This window comes from Gadus chalcogrammus, chromosome 2, assembly GCF_026213295.1.
Source record: "Gadus chalcogrammus isolate NIFS_2021 chromosome 2, NIFS_Gcha_1.0, whole genome shotgun sequence".
Taxonomy (NCBI): Eukaryota; Metazoa; Chordata; class Actinopteri; order Gadiformes; family Gadidae; genus Gadus; species Gadus chalcogrammus.
Genome location: NC_079413.1, coordinates 16174553 through 16192814, shown reverse-complemented (window position 1 = coordinate 16192814; position 18262 = coordinate 16174553). Strand labels below are relative to the sequence as shown.

The following is an 18262-nucleotide window of genomic DNA, read 5'->3' as shown; positions in this document are numbered from 1 at the left end:
TATAAATAGACAGTCTGTGGTATGTGCTCATTATACCACTGCCGAACAACACCCCTTAACCAACCCGGTATCACGCGATTTCGTGCTCATGCGCACGAACGTTAATCTATTGAAGCGTGTTCCAGAGCACGATAGTCCGACTTTTTGCGTGCTACACAGAACGAAATGTAAACCAATGCATTCTGAATGGGAGTGTTCTCAGACAATTAACGTGCTCCACAAAACGGTACGAGAGAGAGAGAAAGAGAGAGAGGGAGGGATAGAGAGAGAGAGAGAGAGCGAGAGAGGCTTCAGAAAGGGTGTGCGCAGATAGTACAGTCAGGGCCGGCGATCGGCATAGGCGAGCTAGGCGACCGCCTAGGGCGACAAATGCGTTGGGGGCGCCCTCTGGTGGCGCCCTTAATTAAAAAAAATATCAATTAAAATATACGACGCGAACGGAGAAGCGAGGGGGCGCGTGAGCAATTGTCAGGGCGGCCCGAAACCGTCAGCATAGCACCCCCCCCCCCCCGCTCGCAAGACCTGTCCAGGGCGCAAGTTGATTTCGAGTCGCCTAGGGCTCCGAAACGTCCAGCGCCGGCCCTGAGTACAGTGCACCCTAGTTATGTTTATGCCAAAACCACAAGTGCTATAAATATATATATATATATATATATATATATATATATATTGCCTAATTATATATATTGCCTATATATATATACAGGCTATATATATAATTAGGCTATAATTATATTATTTAGCGTGTAATGAGACAATGTATAGCCAAATTGTCGAAGATGCCCGAGAATCTCCGGGGATATCAGCATGGGAAATCGGCGCATCAGACCCATGAACCTATAAAGAAAGACGTAATCTCAAGCGGGAGAGAACGTTTGCGGTGCTGGTTTGTGTCACGTAAGTACAGGGCTCTCATGTCTCATGCATTCGGCGTGAGACACACGCAATTCAACCCATGCACACGCTCGAACCTGGTCTCACGAAAAAACGTGACACTGTCACGTTATTTAATCTATTGAAACGTGATCAGGGACACGTAGGCCTATTTTATAAATTCAATTGGAAGTAGGCTATTTGTCGTGTCAGCACGACTTCCAAACTAAGGTTCTGCCCGGGAGCGTTCTCCCTATGTCCCTTATGGAGCTCCGTACAGATCATTCATTGTTGAATATTGTCTATGAAAACTAACGAATGACAGCTTTTGGCCACCCGTTTCTACTTAAAATTGTCTGTGATAACTAACAATATGACAGCTTTTGGCCACCCGTTTCTACTTTCACCTTTGATACTGAGAAATTGTGACAATACACGGATATATTAAATGCAGGTGCGCTGCTCTGTAGGCAAACCGCGAAGTAAAAAAGGGTAGCTGCTTCATCTGTTCTTTTTAGAATGGTATGTCTTGATGTCTATTTTATCTAGCCATCTATTCTCTTGTTTTTGGCTATGTGAATGAACGTCCGCGTCGATGCCTCGATCGCAAGTCCAGTGTCGCGAGCGGACGTTGCCATGACATCTAGTAGAAATCATACCGTATTTAATGGGTTGTAGTGAGTGTAACATAATTCACCTACAGTATTTTGTTATGTGTTGTTCTTTCAATTGTGTTAGGCATGTCGTTTACTGTCTTGGTGGTTCAGGGATCGCTGTCCCTTTAAGGATTACGAGCGTCTCATGACGTCTCATGCGGAATTTGTTTACTTTCAGCACGTTTTGATTTCCTGTTTCTCTATTACTAAATAAACGAGTCACACAACTGTGTGCTCAACGTTCGAAATTGTATCTCTCACTTCCACACTTCCGTTGTAACGAAAAGAGAGCTGAGCCGCAAGGCAAAGCTCTCGATCTACCGGTCGATCTTCGTTCCTATCCTCACCTATGGTCATGAGGGCTGGGTGATGACCGAAAGGACGAGATCGCGGGTACAAGCGGCCGAGATGAGTTTTCTCAGAAGGGTGGCTGGCGTCTCCTTTAGGGATAGGGTGAGAAGCTCAGCCATCCGTGAGGAACTCGGATTAGAGCCGCTGCTCCTTTACTTAGAAAGGAGTCAGCTGAGGTGGTTCGGGCATCTGGTAAGGATGCCCACTGGGCGCCTTCCTTGGGAGGTGTTTCAGGCACGTCCAGTGGGGAGGAGACCTCGGGGAAGACCCAGGACTAGGTGGAGAGATTATATCTCAACACTGGCCTGGGAACGCCTCGGGATCCCCCCGTCAGAGCTGGTCAATGTGGCCCGGGAAAGGGAAGTCTGGGCCCTGCTTGAGCTGCTCCCCCCGCGACCCGACCCCGGATAAGCGGATGAATATGAGGATGAGGAGGAGGAGGACTTCCACAGGGTTATCATTAATATTGATGTGCAGGGGTTGATTATAACTCGTGAATAATATTGTTTAGACCACGGTCTGGGGGAATACTCGTATTCTGATTGGCTGCAGTGCGTGCATTAACTCCTAATATAGCCCTACAGACACCTGCTAAGTAGTTCCAGTCAGTGTTTAGATTCTCTGCCCGAGCCCGACGCGGGCCGGGTCGGGCCGATATTTCCCACCACTATACTCGGGCCGGGCCTTTGATCGAGCGTTTTTATTTTTATTTTACCATTGGTTTATTGGCCTAATCTGAGGAGAAATCTATGCCATAAACAGAAATATTATAGGCCTTTATTACACGGGTCTTCTCAATGCCGTGGAATGCTCCGTTCACTTGCATGGGTAGTAGTCCGGCGGTGACTTGTCTACCCCAGCGTCTTCCGTTGCTAAGCGACGTCACCGTCTTTGCGGACAAATGATTTCCCTGCTGATCAACACTACGAATGGCCAAAAGACTTGTATCCCCCCCCCCCCCTTAAATAAATACTCTGGCAGAATTATTAGGGGTCCAAGCCAACAGGTTGGAACCCTATTGTTTTTGTAAGGATTTTTTTTATTATTAGGGGTCCAAGCCAACAGAGGGGTGTTCCACGAACGGAGGTTTAACAAACACTGAGTTAACGCTGAACTCTAGGTTGATTGACCCTGTGCCGACCAACCCAGAGTTTTCGGTTCCACAGCAGCGGTTATGCATTAGTTCAATCAACTCGGGGTTGGTTAACACAGGGTTGTGCGCGTCCACGCCAAACTTAAAAAGACGTGATGTATGGATCATGGAAACCCTGATCGATATGGCGAAACGTGCCGCTTATTTAAATGAAATGGAACTCCAGGTTCTCCTGGAGAGCTATGACGAGGAGAAGGACATTATCACAAGAAAAGGGAACGCTAAAACCTCTGGAACCCGGAGAACCAAAGCCTGGCAGCGGATCGCTGACCGCGTAAATGCGTTAGTTAGGCCTACACGTCAAAAGCATGATCCTTAATATTTGAGCCATGAATATATAAATATCCCAGTTAAGCATTCTTAAAGATCTACCACATAACCCCTTTCTTCTAAAACAATATGTACTCCGATTGCTTCCAAGCGGTCAGAGGATCAAGTATAAAAATGAAGTATAAAAAAAAAAAAAAAGCTTTTCCCACCATCGTATTGGTATAAATTTAAATAAGCCATTTTTTTAAGCCAATCGTGAAAAGGCTGACAGTCGGCAGACTGGATCTGGCCCTCAAATTGTCTTGACCCCGGTGGAGGAGCTGTTAATAAACATAAATTCAGGGCGCCCTGGCATGGAGGGGGTACCTGGAGGTACCTACCACCTCAGAGAGTCATGGGCCATACCCCACACTGGTTGAATGTAGGTTTTTGTGTTTTCTTGTAGGCTATTTTAGATTTTTTTTGCCTTCGAAGTAACACATGCAAACCGTGTGCTTGCCACAGCGCATACTATTCCAAATGTTTCTTTTTTTGGTAACTGGGTAGAAAACCTAAAAGTGACAATTCATCAACTTCACAGATGGATCAGTGCTTGTAAGGAAGCCGCCGGCTACGATCGAACATTCTCCAGTGGATGCAAGTCCGTTAGGACTATTTTATACTTTATGTTGTAGGCTAAATGCCTCTCGGCATAGTACTCAGACAATATTCTTTGTATGATAGGAGGCCGATACAAATCTTGGATGGGTCATCTGAAACGACTGTGATGTGCTCAGCATCTCCAGCATTATAGCCTAGATAAAACTACCATTTGAAAAAAACGGAGGGCTACGCAAATAGTCTGGAGTGAACTGAGGCTAGGTCCTCAATTGGTAGTGTTGGCTATGTAAGGCTATTTAAATATATTAAAGATTTGCGCGAGAATCTATATCTCTCCACTCCAGCAAAAAGTCATCCAATATGCCAAGATGTCGAGCCGTGGTCTTATCAATCGCTCCCGGTGGATTGCACGTATAATTTGCACTCTGATATCAGCATTTCTCTCATCAAAAGTGCATGCCATTGTGAACACATGAAATCTGCGGTGAACGCCGGTTGAAATACCCAAAACCGGGGTTATGTTTCAAACTTAACCTGCGCAAAACCTGGTCCGACCAGGTTTGATTCAGAGCATATGTTGCTATAGCAACTAACATACCGTGATCCTTTTGGAACGGAAAACCTAGGGTTACAGCAAACCCTGGGTTATCTTACCCGGTTATGTGATAAAACCGGCTTTGTGGAACACCCCACAGGTTGGAACCCTATTGTTTTTGTCAGGATTTTTTTTATTATTAGGGGTCCAAGCCAACAGGTTGGAACCCTATTGTTTTTGTAAGGATTTTTATTATTATTAGGGGTCCAAGCCAACAGAGCCCTGTTTCAGGTAGCTGGTTTTGAGGCAACCCCGAGTTTGTTCGCTCTGAGTTAGTGGAAACTCTGGGTTTTCCGTTTCAGGTAGCAGGTTCAGCGCAACCGAGAGTTAGTTGCTGCGGCAACATACGCCGTGGACCTAACCTGCTCGGGAGGTGGTTAGACCTACTCTGAGTTTGTTGTCTATAAGGCTGAAGGCAGCTCTCCGACAGAAGGAAGTGTTAGAAATGGCATGTCCTTTTCTACGAGAGCCTGTGGACGTAGAGGCTGCGATCCTCAGAAGGAATCTCCGTGAGGAACGATTATTAAGACCCCGGTTGGATATACTTTATTTTCCTGATAATTTTCTCCACGAGCGCTATCGTTTTTCAGCGCAATCTATCATTTATTTAGACCACCTTCTCAGCCCCCATGTTAACTGTCAAACGCACCGGGGGCATGCTTTAAGTTTATTTTTTTATTTTTTATCGCAATTAACAGGATGCATGTGCAGAATGATCCGCCCCGTGCATCCCACCCGCTCTGTACTACAGTCACTTCAACGTTGTGGCTTTCCCATGATCAGAGTAGCTGACTAACCACGGACCTATAACTGCTGCAAGTCAAGAAACTCATTTTAAGAATGCAAGGCAGAAAAGACCCTGGTACTGCTTTTAACCAGATGCTGTTCTTCTCTACATGCACATGCTCAGCATAATCGTCTGCATTGTTCACTGAAGTAAAACCCTTTGAGTAAACTGTTCAACAAAATAACTTGTCCCACCACAGCCCGTATTCTAATAAAGACAATCTACTTATTATGAGGATTTTTTTATTTCCTGAAAGCACAAAAAAAAAAGTCATTTATATTGGGTATGTTTTTAGAGCAGGGAACAGTAGCCTATCCCAGTTTGCACCTCACCCACCTATAACTTATGTTCCAAAATTTGGATCTCCAAAGCATCCTTTTGCATCTTTTGAATTGTTACAATTGCATGGAGGTTGGTGAGGGCATCTGGTTCAAGTAGGGCGATGACGCCATCAGTAACTGGAAGAAGATGATTAGACAGTGCAATTATTACTTGAGCCAGAATATTGCCCCATCTAATTTGCAACGCGCTGGGTTGCGTGTACATATTTAACTATTTTGAATAACCAACCTCTTATACTGTAAAGGCACTTCTATCCTGGGGGGTGGGGGGGATCAGAGGAGCTCCCCCCAGGGATGCCCTCAGCCACAGGACGCATACTCTGTTGGCTGAGGGCCATCTCCTCAGCCTCTGTGAGGGCTGCAGGTGGTGGACCCCCTCCAGTCTGCCGGGCCTCTGCATTTTTTCGATTTGCTAACATGGAGGAAAATGTTACCCTAATATTCAGTAAGCGCTATTTTGAAGACACATATATATTTATAATGCATTTTGCCTAGGTGTAGCCTTCTAATATATCTAAATCCTATTAAATATTGGCAGTGTTGGGGTGGCTCGGAAATGTAGGCCTACTACTTACATTTACTGCTTAAATATAGTATACAAATATATAATACATGTTGAACATAGCTGTTAAATTAGGTAGAGCAGGCAAAAGAGCACAATTGATTTGATTTCAATTAAACATTAGTTTACCTGTTTAAACTATATTTTTGTACTTCATTTGCTGCCAAGTCCTCGTGGGGCAACTCGGGGTTGCGTAAATATTTACCCATATTTACCCATTTCCCCGACGGGGAGTGTTTTACCGTCGGACATGTCATGTGTAGGGAGACCAGGGACAGTTGTAACACTTTTTGCATTTTTTAGCAATAAATCAAAAACCATTTACACTGGAATAACCAATTTGTTATATTATAAACTTCAATCTGTCATCTACTGAAACATGGTATTTAAGTGGTTTTATGAAAATATGTACAGGTTGCAAAATTGATTTTAATACAGTCTCACCCACTGTTACAACCATCCCAGTGTATAGGGATGGTTGTAACACATGCAGGGACGGTTGTAACATGTCCAAAATATATGTAATTAGTCAATCATATACTCAATATTACTTATATTTCATGTTATTGTTATTATTAATTATTATATTTATTAGTAATGATTAATGATTATTAATGTATTATATTTATTTGTAATGATTACCTTTTCTTTTCATACTACATGACAAAAAAGAGGTGAAGCCGTCAAATTATAATGTGGAAAATGATTTAATGCGTAGAACACCTCTATTTAACATAAGAATTATTACACTATATGAACACTTCACAAATTTACAAAACCAAAAAAAAGAACATTAACTCAAACATTCTCAACAAGGGAGAGAGAGGAGGTGGTGGGGGGGTTGGTAGGCCTAGTCGGTGTCACAGTCGGTGTCATAGTTGTGGCAAGTGTAAACAGCGCTACCATCTGTGCAGTCCTTGTGTGCCCAGTCTTTACAGGACCAGCACTGGAGCCAGACCTCCTTTGACCTGGAATAGCTCTCCAAGCACACAATACAACATTGCTGATCCTCATCCTCAGATGAGTCCTGAATTTTGGGATTTCGCTTCTTGGGTTTTGATTTTTTTTTGTTGCCCAAATTAATTTATCTTTTAGCTGCTGCAGACCCAGCTTTTTCAGCCTCTAATTGTGCCCTCACAGGACTATCTGTGAGGACAGTGGTTTCTCTTCTTTTCCTGCCCTTTGTTGTCTGTTTTCTTGGGCCAGCTTTTGGGTATGGACGGATGGACACAGGTGAAAATGTTGCGTCAGCAGAGGATGATGGCTCCTCACATGGTGTTACAGGGGAGGATGCCACCGTTGCCACATCAGTTGATGGAGTAGGCCTAGTGGAGGTAGATGGAACCTCTGGTGTCACTGCTGGCATTGGGCGGTCTGTGACTAGGGATGGTGCAAAGTCACTGTCACTGAAAATGTCCCTATTAAAAGGCCAAATTCCAGTGCATCCAAACCCTGCCTGAATATTTGCCGGTGAAGCAGCACGGGGAAGGGCACTCTTCACAATGCCTGGGAGGTCATAAATGGTCATTGTGACTCCTGGATGTGCTTTCATCCAGCTGTCACAGCAGCTGTAAACCAGCATCTTCAGTGGCCCATATACGCTGCGATCCAAGGGCTGCAGCTTATGGGAACAGTGTGGGGGGAATGAGAGGAGGACGATGCCATGGCTCCTGCAAAAATCAATCCCCTCTACAGAAAGGTGGGAGGCATGGTTGTCCAGAATTAGAAGCACTTTTGACTCCAGTGAGGACTTTGAATGAGTCTGGAAGTGCTTGAGGAAGACCAAAAAGTCCTCCTGTTGCATCCACCCAGACCCATTTGCTGTCCCGATACAACCAGGAGGGCCATTGCTGATAAAGTGAGGGTGGAATTTTTTCCGGGGGAAGATCAACATCGGTGGGATGGAATTTCCCAAGGCATTCACTGCACATGCCAGTGTAACTAGTGTCCCTCGTTCTGCAGAGGTGACTGCACCAACCTGCTTGATACCCTTTCTGGCCACAATTTTTTCAGGGTTTTGCACAGTGGTGATTCCTGTATAGAAAAATATTATTTTATTTAGTGCTTTTATTCAGTAATGCTTTTATTTTGTTTGGCTGTGAGCCTATAGATAATTTCCACCACACCTGTTTCATCCGTGTTCCATATATCCTGTGCAGCAAATCTGTGCTTCTCCAGGACAGAAGAAACGTTGTCAAAAAACTTTTCGACATTGTTTTTATTAAAACTTGTAGCCCGTGAGAGGCTTGTGGCCTGAGGGCTTCTAATGGAGAGAGTGGGGTGCCTTTTCAAAAATACAGAGAACCAGTCGGCTCCAGCCATCCCATTCTCAGCCTTCAAATAATCTGATATGAGGAGCTCCTGCTCTAGAGAGAAAACCCTTTTTGGAGTCCAGTATCCAACTCTGGGATGTGTTTGGCCCTGGCTCTTCTTCTTGTAAAATCGATACAGGGTCACATGGCAAATGCCATATGATTTGGCCACTGACCTTACTGACTTTCCCTGTGTAATATCATTGGAAGCCCTCTCCAGCAAAGGAAATGGGACTCCCCTGTTTGTCTTCCTCTTTCTGATGTTTGGCATGCTTTAATGTTAACTCAGGACTCAGATTCAAAAGCTGTGATGCACATGAAACATTTAAGACATAGGCTACCACGCAACAATGATCGACAAGGAACACATGGCAGGAACAAGGAAGTACAAAACACTAAACAGGAAGTAAATAATGGGAAACAGGATATGTATTATTGTATGTATGAATTAATATTATTATTATTTGCAATGCAAAACAGACTTTGCTTTATAGCGCCCCCTGTAGGTTTCAAATGCGACTCCCGTTTTCGCAAGTAAGGAGGGAAACTAAATGTGCACAAGCACAGTGAGTTTCGTCATAGCTGGTTTCTGATTGGAGGAATTCACAGTGTTACAACCGTCCCCTGTTACGACTGTCCCTGGTCTCCCTATATGTGCTTTTGTATCGGATGTCTTGAAGTTGAATAATGCCGCAAATGCAGAGTGTATTAGAACTGCTCGAATGATGTCTTGTAAAATGGTGCAGAAAAATAAAACTGCCTGTAAGCTATATCTGAGCATTGTTTTGAGTGGGCAGACATTTTAAATAAAAGGATGGATAACTCTGATCAGTGTTTCAGTATTCGTTTTTTGTCGCAGTCATACGACATGGATAAACTGCTGCATAAGACTTATTATGACCCCGCTGGACCAGGGGGTTACGGCGGTATCTATAAACTACGAACGGCCCTCGAGCATAGTGAGGGTACCGTACCTCCTCTAAAATATATCAAGAAATGGCTGCTGAAGCAGGATCCCTACACTCTACATGTACCTGCACCGATACATTTCCGCAGAAATAGAGTATTGGTTAGTGGGATAGATAGACAGTTCCAGGCTGATTTAGTGGATATGTCAGAGTATGCACCCGAAAATGATGGTGTGCATTTTCTGTTGACGTGCATCGATGTATTCTCAAAACATGCATGGGTTCGTCCATTACCGTCCAAGAGGGCTATCGACGTCGCTAAAGCTTTTGGTGATATTCTCAGCGAAGGGCGTATCCCCGATAAATTGCAGACTGACGCTGGTAAAGAATTTTATAACAAGATCTTTCAGCGTTTGATGGAGCGGTACAACGTCAAACATTTCTCTACATCTAACAAGACCAAGGCCAGTATAGTGGAGCGCTTCAACAGGACTCTGAAAACCAACATGTTGAGATATTTAACAGCGGCCAATTCCAGACGATATGTGGATAAACTACAGGATATGATCCGTGCTTATAACCATTCATACCATAGATCGATAAAAATGACACCGGTCAGTGTTGATAAAAATAATGAGAAAACGCTGTATGGTCTCAGGAAACTCAGAGTATGAGGGAGGGTTGCCGTAGGAGTCGAAAAAGTATCCCTGTCCCTCAGCCGTAATATATATAGCTAGCCAATGGGCACCGGCCATATGTGAAGGTTCGGTGTTGATCACCAGCATTGCAGGCCTCTGATGAATTTCCCGGGGTAGATGATTACATGGTAACGCACCAAGAAAATAAGCCTTGTGTGCCATTTTCTGACACACTGCTGTTAGCTCCATAGTATTCATATCGCAAAGTCTTTTCAGTAATAGTCCAACAACACCTGCCGTCTATTTGATATCTCTATAACAGAATCATAAACTGCATAACATATCAAATTGACCGTTGTAGCCAACGCTGCTCTGAATCGTGCTTCTAGCCTCACATTCCCTGTTCTGACTAGCGATACATGTTGTCCACAGCCCTCGTCCGCCTCAAGGTTGAAACAAAATAATGCATACCCATCCCCAAATTCCTTATGATTAATGGCTATTTCTCTATCTTTGAGCTGACGACCTGTAGCCTGAATGAGCTGAAAATATTCTCGGGTATACAGACCGTTTCTAAAGTCAGGTTGAAAGGGTTTAGCAGGATAGGCTTGACCGTCGCAGTATAGGGATAAAAACTCAATGCCGAAATGCTGGAATCTGAAAGGATTCCTATCATAACTCCCTGTGAATGCTTCATTATTCACAAAACCTATAATAACCATCTTGGGTATTTGTCCTAGAAATAGATTATCCTTTGTGCATATTTGCATATTCTGCTGCCAGCAGCGATGGATACATTCTTTAGACACACCCTATCAACGGGGTATTTGACGTTAGCTTGGTTTAACGCACGGGCATGGGCCAGCTTGATGCCTGGCGCTATCGATACCTTTTTAATTAAAACATTTGCAGACACTATAGATACACGGTATTCCACAGCACCATCGGACATCAGACAGAAATCATTTTTTGCTCTAATGAATCTCATGCGGAGATCAACTCCGTTAATCAACAGTTTCTCCTGAAAAAACATATCGACGTGTATAGGGGATATCAGCTCAACTATACGACTTCGACCCATATATTCACTCCTAGTCGTTAAGCCTAGATTGAGGCCTCCAGGAAGAATCTCGTCCATATGACCGTGTGTGTCTTTCTGGAATAGACCACAGCCAAATTGGGTGTCTAATGTCCCGTTTCCATAGTTTAGCAAGCATTCTATTATGCCTCTGTACGGATAGGTGTTTGACGACTGGGTGATAAGCCTATCACCCAGAGTAATATCTACTTGGGAGAATAACGTGCATCCTGGATAGTTAATAAGTCCCACGGCTGCCGCCGGAGCCAAGTCTGTTCCATCAGGATTAGTAATCTTGGCCCGCAGGTGTAAATACGTATTGTTTAGATCTATATAGTCTTCGCTACTGGCCGATACAAAGAACTCTATGGGTCCACCATCTGTTAGCACCGATAGCGGGGGTATTTCAATATATGTACTTTTTTCTATCGAAGTCTGCGTCATCGGCAGTGAGAAGAGGTCCAGTTCGCTCTTAATGCATTCGTCGGACATGTTATGTAGCAACGCCATTGTTATTCAGCCCCTACTATACTAGTCTAAATGAATATATTGTTAGCAGCCCCTCTAAAACGACGGTTTGCCACCTTCCTGATCCTTTTAGGTTTGGCTCTTTTTTTGATGGATGCCAATCTTTTATTCTGTTTACGACGTCGTGCCGGTGCACGGGTACGCCCACAACCTATAGGAGGATACTTTGTTGCTCTTCTGGCATATACCCTCATGCCTGACCCCTGGTGTTTGGGCGTAGATGCAGCATGGGCTATGTTGGTCATGACGTTGCCTATAATATGTCTAGCAGCAGTCTTCAGATGAGGCTTTGCTATGCTAACCCCTCGCCTAAATAACGGAATAGCCATTCTAAAGAGGCTGCGGAACATCCCTCCGATGCCAGCTCCATATTGTGTGCTGCTACCCTCATAGCCAGGTAGCCCACTCCCTGCTTGGTTTAAATAATACTGAACATATTTGTTCTCGTCGTAAGGCGGTCTATACCCCCTCATCCCCGAGCTATGAATTCTACTGTTTTACAGGTCTAAAATGCAGTTTGAGTATCACTTTACCATATGTGAATTTTATATTTGTATTCTGGTCAGACTTTAGATCAATTTCAATATCTCCAAGAGGGTCTCGGGCTACGTGTACGTAATGCGGCTTGTCGAACATGTGAATGCAGTGTCTCCTGCTAGTGTCGGTTATATTAATACTCCTTAGCAGGGGGACATAACTATCTCCTACCAACTGATGGTCGACAATGTCGCTATATATGAACATGTTGTAACACCCCCCGTGAATATCGGTGGGGTGGGGGGCGTATGCTGCATACGACTTATGGGCTGGTTGCTTGACCCCTGCATCGAAACCCAGCATAGCAGCCAGTTTTCCTCTAAAGACGATCGCTAGGTGATCTTCTCCTTCTACATATATGCGGTTTCTAATACCTTCATGATGTAGTATAACGCTACCGCCAGTATCATATTTGGCCAAAGTCTTGTTGATTTGTAGTAATAACGAACCGATACTATCATAAAGCCTGCCAACTAATAGACATGATGTCATATGACCCGTTTTACCATTGGTAACGGTCATCGTAGCGTCCTCGATAGGAAAACTATGCCAACTGCATGGGTACTGAGCTTCAATTAGGCCTACTTCATAGGGCTGCTTGGTGTGTATAGTTTTTGCTAATTTAGTTCTAAAATTCCATATCTTATTTTGTGGGTAGATCACTACCGAAGCATTACTCGCCAGAGTCACATAGAAACCCCCAGACACCTCCTTATCCATCGTACACTCTGGCTATACTGGGTTGTATGTCTCTTTACGCGTCGACTAGTGTCTTTTCAGAAACCCATGAATTGAATGCATCCGGCCATCCGAAACCATTTGACATATATTAGATTCTTAGACCCCGCCCTTTTTCTATCTATAATCTTTTCTATTTTATACACTTTGTTTTTAGACACTATAACTTTTTGTAGCTCTTTTTCATAAAATGTTCCCTGGACAGGGGCGTCTGCATAGTCTTGCAGCTTGTAGACTGGAGGACACCTTGCTATGCGCTGTGATATTACAAAATATTCATCTGTAAATGTCTGCTCATATCCGTTTTTGAAATGTAGCTCTGACTTTTGAAATTTTAACCGTGTCACCAACATCATATCTAAACACCACCATCGGCTCTTGAGTGGTTTTGTATAGTGTATTAAACACCGTTTTCTCATTATTTTTATCAACACTGACCGGTGTCATTTTTATCGATCTATGGTATGAATGGTTATCAGCACGGATCATATCCTGTAGTTTATCCACATATCGTCTGGAATTGGCCGCTGTTAAATATCTCCACATGTTGGTTTTCAGAGTCCTGTTGAAGCGCTCCACTATACTGGCCTTGGTCTCGTTAGATGTAGAGAAATGTTTGACGTTGTACCGCTCCATCAAACGCTGAAAGATCTTGTTATAAAATTCTTTACCAGCGTCAGTCTGCAATTTATCGGGGATACGCCCTTCGCTGAGAATATCACCAAAAGCTTTGGTGTAGAGCAGGGGTTTTCAAAGTGTGAGAGAGTGAGCCCCCCCTCAGAGAAAAAAATTCAGCTGAGCCCCCCCCCCCCCCCCCTCCCCAATTTTTTTTTTCTAAAGACCTGTGTTTTGAAAGCTATCTTAATTATTTTACACATTTTAAACATCTCTGATCATAATTTTAAAACATTTGAAACATATTTTTTAAACATTTTAAACATATTTCTGAAACATTACAACATCTTTGTGCGTTTCTTAACACAATTTAACAACTTTATCTAAGCATGTTTTAGCTTAACCTTTTTAAATACATTTGAACATCTTAATCTGTGTAAACTGCCAGTTTACACAGATTCCTTCAGGGTCCCCGACTCTGAATTTTCAGAGTCGAATCAGATCTGCTTTTTCAGTCCAGAGATTCGACTATTCGGCGGGGTTTGTTTACCGGCGTTGCTATGGTGACCTAAATTATTATAAGCAACTGAAAACAATGCCGGTTTGAAACTAAAACTGTGATTCTGAAAAAAGTATAAATGCTATCAAAATTCCGTGGATAGTATTGAAGATACAAGTGTGTAGATTTGTTCAATGGTTTGAACGATGGTAAACGGTTGAAAAATGAATGAGTTACGATGTCTAGAAGTAGGTGTATCAGAATGGGCAGACGTCTTCAATGAAAACAGCTGAAAACGAAGCGGTATGAAACAAACGGTGGTTCTGAAGAAATTTTAAATGATATCGAAATTCTGTTTGGATATTATTGAAGATACAAGTGTGTAGATTTGTTAAATGGTTTGCATGAAGATAAACGGTTGAAAATTGATTTAGTTAGGTTACTTCTGCAGTTGAAGTACGATTGATGATTTGAATCATCGACTTTCAGGTTTTTCTTCGGTTTATTTTTTTCTCACGTCGCGCCCCCCCTGAAGAACTCTGGCGCCCCCCAGGGGGGGCGCGCCCCACAGTTTGAAAACCACTGGTGTAGAGTGTAGGGATCCTGCTTCAGCAGCCATTTCTTGATATATTTTAGAGGAGGTACGGTACCCTCACTATGCTCGAGGGCCGTTAAATATTTCAGCTAACATTTGATCAGTAGGTTTATCATGCAAGAATTTCATGACCAAATCATTCCAATCCTTATACATGCATTTGAAATAAGCATTATGATGGACATACGTATCATTTTCTATGGCAACATACATCAAAACGGCTAGTCTATCTGATACATACTTGCTATCCGCATCATATGCATAAGAAAACAAAACCGCCATTATAAACGACGCTTGACACCAGGCATTGTATTACCTAATGACAATGTCGTACACCACATTTGTGTGGCTTCATATATCATAAGCAGATGTTCATCGGACACACCTTCGTTGGTTAATAAATCCAGTTTTTCGGTATCATAGGTGTCGCATAATAAATCACATAGAAAAGAATCGACCACACCATAGATTTTTCCTGGGGACACAGTTATCCCTATAGTCTTCTTTAAAACAGTTTCTAAAAGTAGCAGGAAGGGGTGTCTATCCAATATAACACATATGGTATCGTAATGGGATTCGTAGTGATGATGTGTCGATCCATGCATGCAGCAAAGGCGTCGTTGACTTGGGCAATCACTTTGGCACCCCCAGCAGTCCGCTTGCTTCTGTTGTTTGATGATGGCTACCACACAGATTCCAGTGGTAAATCGCAGAACACCCAGCGCCGCAGGGTTTAAACGGATCTGTGTTGATACAGGCCATCCGTCATCTCTCAAAGCAGTGTCCACCTCCGTCTCACTGCCCTCTCCGATGTGTAGGAAGGACAGATTCAATCCGGCCAGATAGATGGCATACTCCTGAAGCCAGTGGTGTACGGGTTGTACGGCCTTTAAATCAGCAGTCTCCATAGCCACGCCCCCACTCTGTACATGTTCATCATTGCCCTGTGCTGCATAGCATATCAGAATATACCATTAGAATATGAAAAAAAACAAAAAAAACACACCACACACATTATGCCTAACCTATCAAAAAACACATTTAAAACACACTTGATGCTACTAACATGTAGCCCACTTTCTTATACCTCTAAGACATATTCTAATGCTAACATATCCCTAAACATACTCAAACACACCATATACCCCCTCATCAGCTCCAGTCGGCTCAAACAGGCGCATTCGGTATTCATCATCAGATGTGCGCCCTGGCTCTTCATTCGTCTTAACCAATGAATCAATCTCTGCAAAAATTGCACGTAGTGATGACAAATCAGCCCACTGAATGAAAAAGACATTATCAAAATAATCAGCAGCTTTTAAAACACTGGTACGTAGAGGAGAGCTACCGATGCAATGCATATCATAGCACTGTGGTAGCTCGTCTGTATCAACACCGCGTCTGAAAAAAATGAACTCCTGGGGTCTCTTCGTATGATAGTTTCCATGCGATGAATCCTCGATTCATACTGAAAAGTCCAATGGAATACATGGGTTCCTACATGCCATGTGCCCCTGACACCGTCTAGCATGGGGCATAAGATCTCAAAGAGAAAATTCCACTCATGAACGTTCAGCCGCCACTCTGTAGCACAATCTTTAGCTTCCAAAATGACCCATCCATCGACCCATGATATTACGTACTCCAAGCCGTATTCGCCAACGTGTGTGAATGAATCCCCAGCACTCCGGTCTCTCAAGCCTGAAACAGGCCTCATTCTTTTGAGTGGAGCATTAAGCATTGCCGCATCTCCATGACTATTGACATATTTAGACACAGGTGTACTAAAACTGGACGTACCCTCAGACAACTGGCTTTCAGCGTCCACAATGCTCGATGCAGAGTAGTCCTTGGTGGGAGAAGACAGGGGCGACAGGGTGCGAGGGTCCCTATACATCCAATTAGCGCTGTTTGATCCGTGGGTATCTTCTGATGAGCAGTCCATGTTGAACGAAAAGAACACTGCCGACAACCTGTTGAATGCTATGACCAGTGCTTAATTTGTCAAGTGGGAGCTCCCGGAGCGCACAGGCACAGGCACACAGGCGCGCGCCTGTCTCCGTGGCATGACAACAAACATTCAATGACTTGCACACTGCAACCAGCACAGTAGAGAATAATAAAGTCAGTGATGTTGCTAGGTACGCGTCCTGCGTCGCTGACGCATTAAAATCTGAAAGGACGCACTAAACTCACTATCCATGCGTCCCGGGGACGCATCTCATTTTCCCCATGAAAAACGATACATTGTGAACATTAAACAACTCGTGTTTAATCACAGTAACTGGCCAAACTGGTCTAAGAGTACCATATTAAGCGCTATATAAATTTCATTTACTATTATTATTATTAAAGAAACCTTCTTGTGAGCAGACCGGACAAGCGCTGTTTCAACCCTCTGCGCATCTACTCGGCGCAGACGTGATCCCCTGTACAAAGTATCGCAACATGCTAATTTAGCCGCTACCAAAACAACTAGCTCGTCACCGCTGATTTCATTTCAACAATTAAAAATACGAACTTCATAGTAAATAAACCCACGTTTCCACTGCTCGATGCTGTGCTCATTCGTGTCGATTATGTTAATAAACTTTTCAGATTTTGAATTGTATTTGATTAATTTCAGATACATTTTGAACATACATTAATATATCCGTTTATTATAACCATATCATACCACCATCAAGGAGTTTAACACTATTAATTTAATTTAAGAATAATAATAAGAATAATAGAGGCCGCGGGAGACGAGGCCGCGGGAGACAAGGTCGCGGGAGACGAGCCACGCCGGCAGCAGAAGCAGCCATGCTTCTGCTGGAAGAATAATAATAAAAAAGAAACACATTTTTTAAACTGGGGAGTCGGGACCCATTGAATTTCTCAGGGACCCACCCAACTCGCCACCTGTGGGTCCCGGGGACTCACTACATTGAAAACCTATCAACATCACTGATAAAGTTCATCTTACTTACATCTCAGTTGTTCAAAACAGCCCATACAGCATCCATAGATCCAGTGGTCTCTCTTTCTCTGCATCTCTCTCTACTCCTCGGGTCCCGTGCACTCCTGTGCCCTTGGGTAATCCACGACTTCACGTAGGGAATGGGATTGAAGCGGGTAAGCGGCGGGCCGACAAGGCAAAGAAAGAGCAGTGTGGAGATGGTGGATGGGAGAAGAGATGCTCTATTTGCGCTGCAAATTAGGTTAATCTGCGAAAAACCCCGCTCACACTCAGCACTTGAGATAGGGACCGTGTTGATCGCGGCCAAGAGGCCCTTCAGTTAATCTGGGAAGAATTCTCCATTATTTTCCCTAAACTCCCTGAATGCCCTGATGACTTGCCGTGGGTCATGTATGCAGAACTGCTTGCAGAGCGCTTCCACTTCTTTTTCCCCGAACAGCGCGTCTTCCTCCCGCGGCCAGTACTGTGGATAAACCACTTTTACATCCTCGATTAGCTTGCTATATCCGGGTTGGTGTTTTCCCGTGGGATAACATGCGTTTTTCCAAATTTCTTGCCAGGCTTGCAAAAAATTCCCTGCTGTCCAGCGTTTTGTCGGTCAGTCGCCCTGCGTGCAGGGGTACTCCAAAGAAGGAGTCCTCCTCGACCCCACTCTGGCTCTGCT

General features: G+C 43.7%; 1 long non-coding RNA gene across 2 annotated transcripts; it reads right to left on the bottom strand.

Moving 5' to 3' along the window:
• Positions 1–5620: 5620 nt before the first annotated feature.
• LOC130375937 (uncharacterized) lies at positions 5621–6677 on the bottom strand. 2 transcript variants are annotated; one of them, XR_008893923.1, is made up of 3 exons: positions 6318–6677; positions 5856–6038; positions 5621–5743 (listed from the first exon to the last, which is right to left on the bottom strand). It is a non-coding gene; the product is annotated as an uncharacterized LOC130375937 (long non-coding RNA). The 2 variants fall into 2 exon arrangements; XR_008893922.1 differs by lacking the exon at positions 6318–6677 and having other exon boundaries at positions 5856–6286.
• Positions 6678–18262: the final 11585 nt, after the last annotated feature.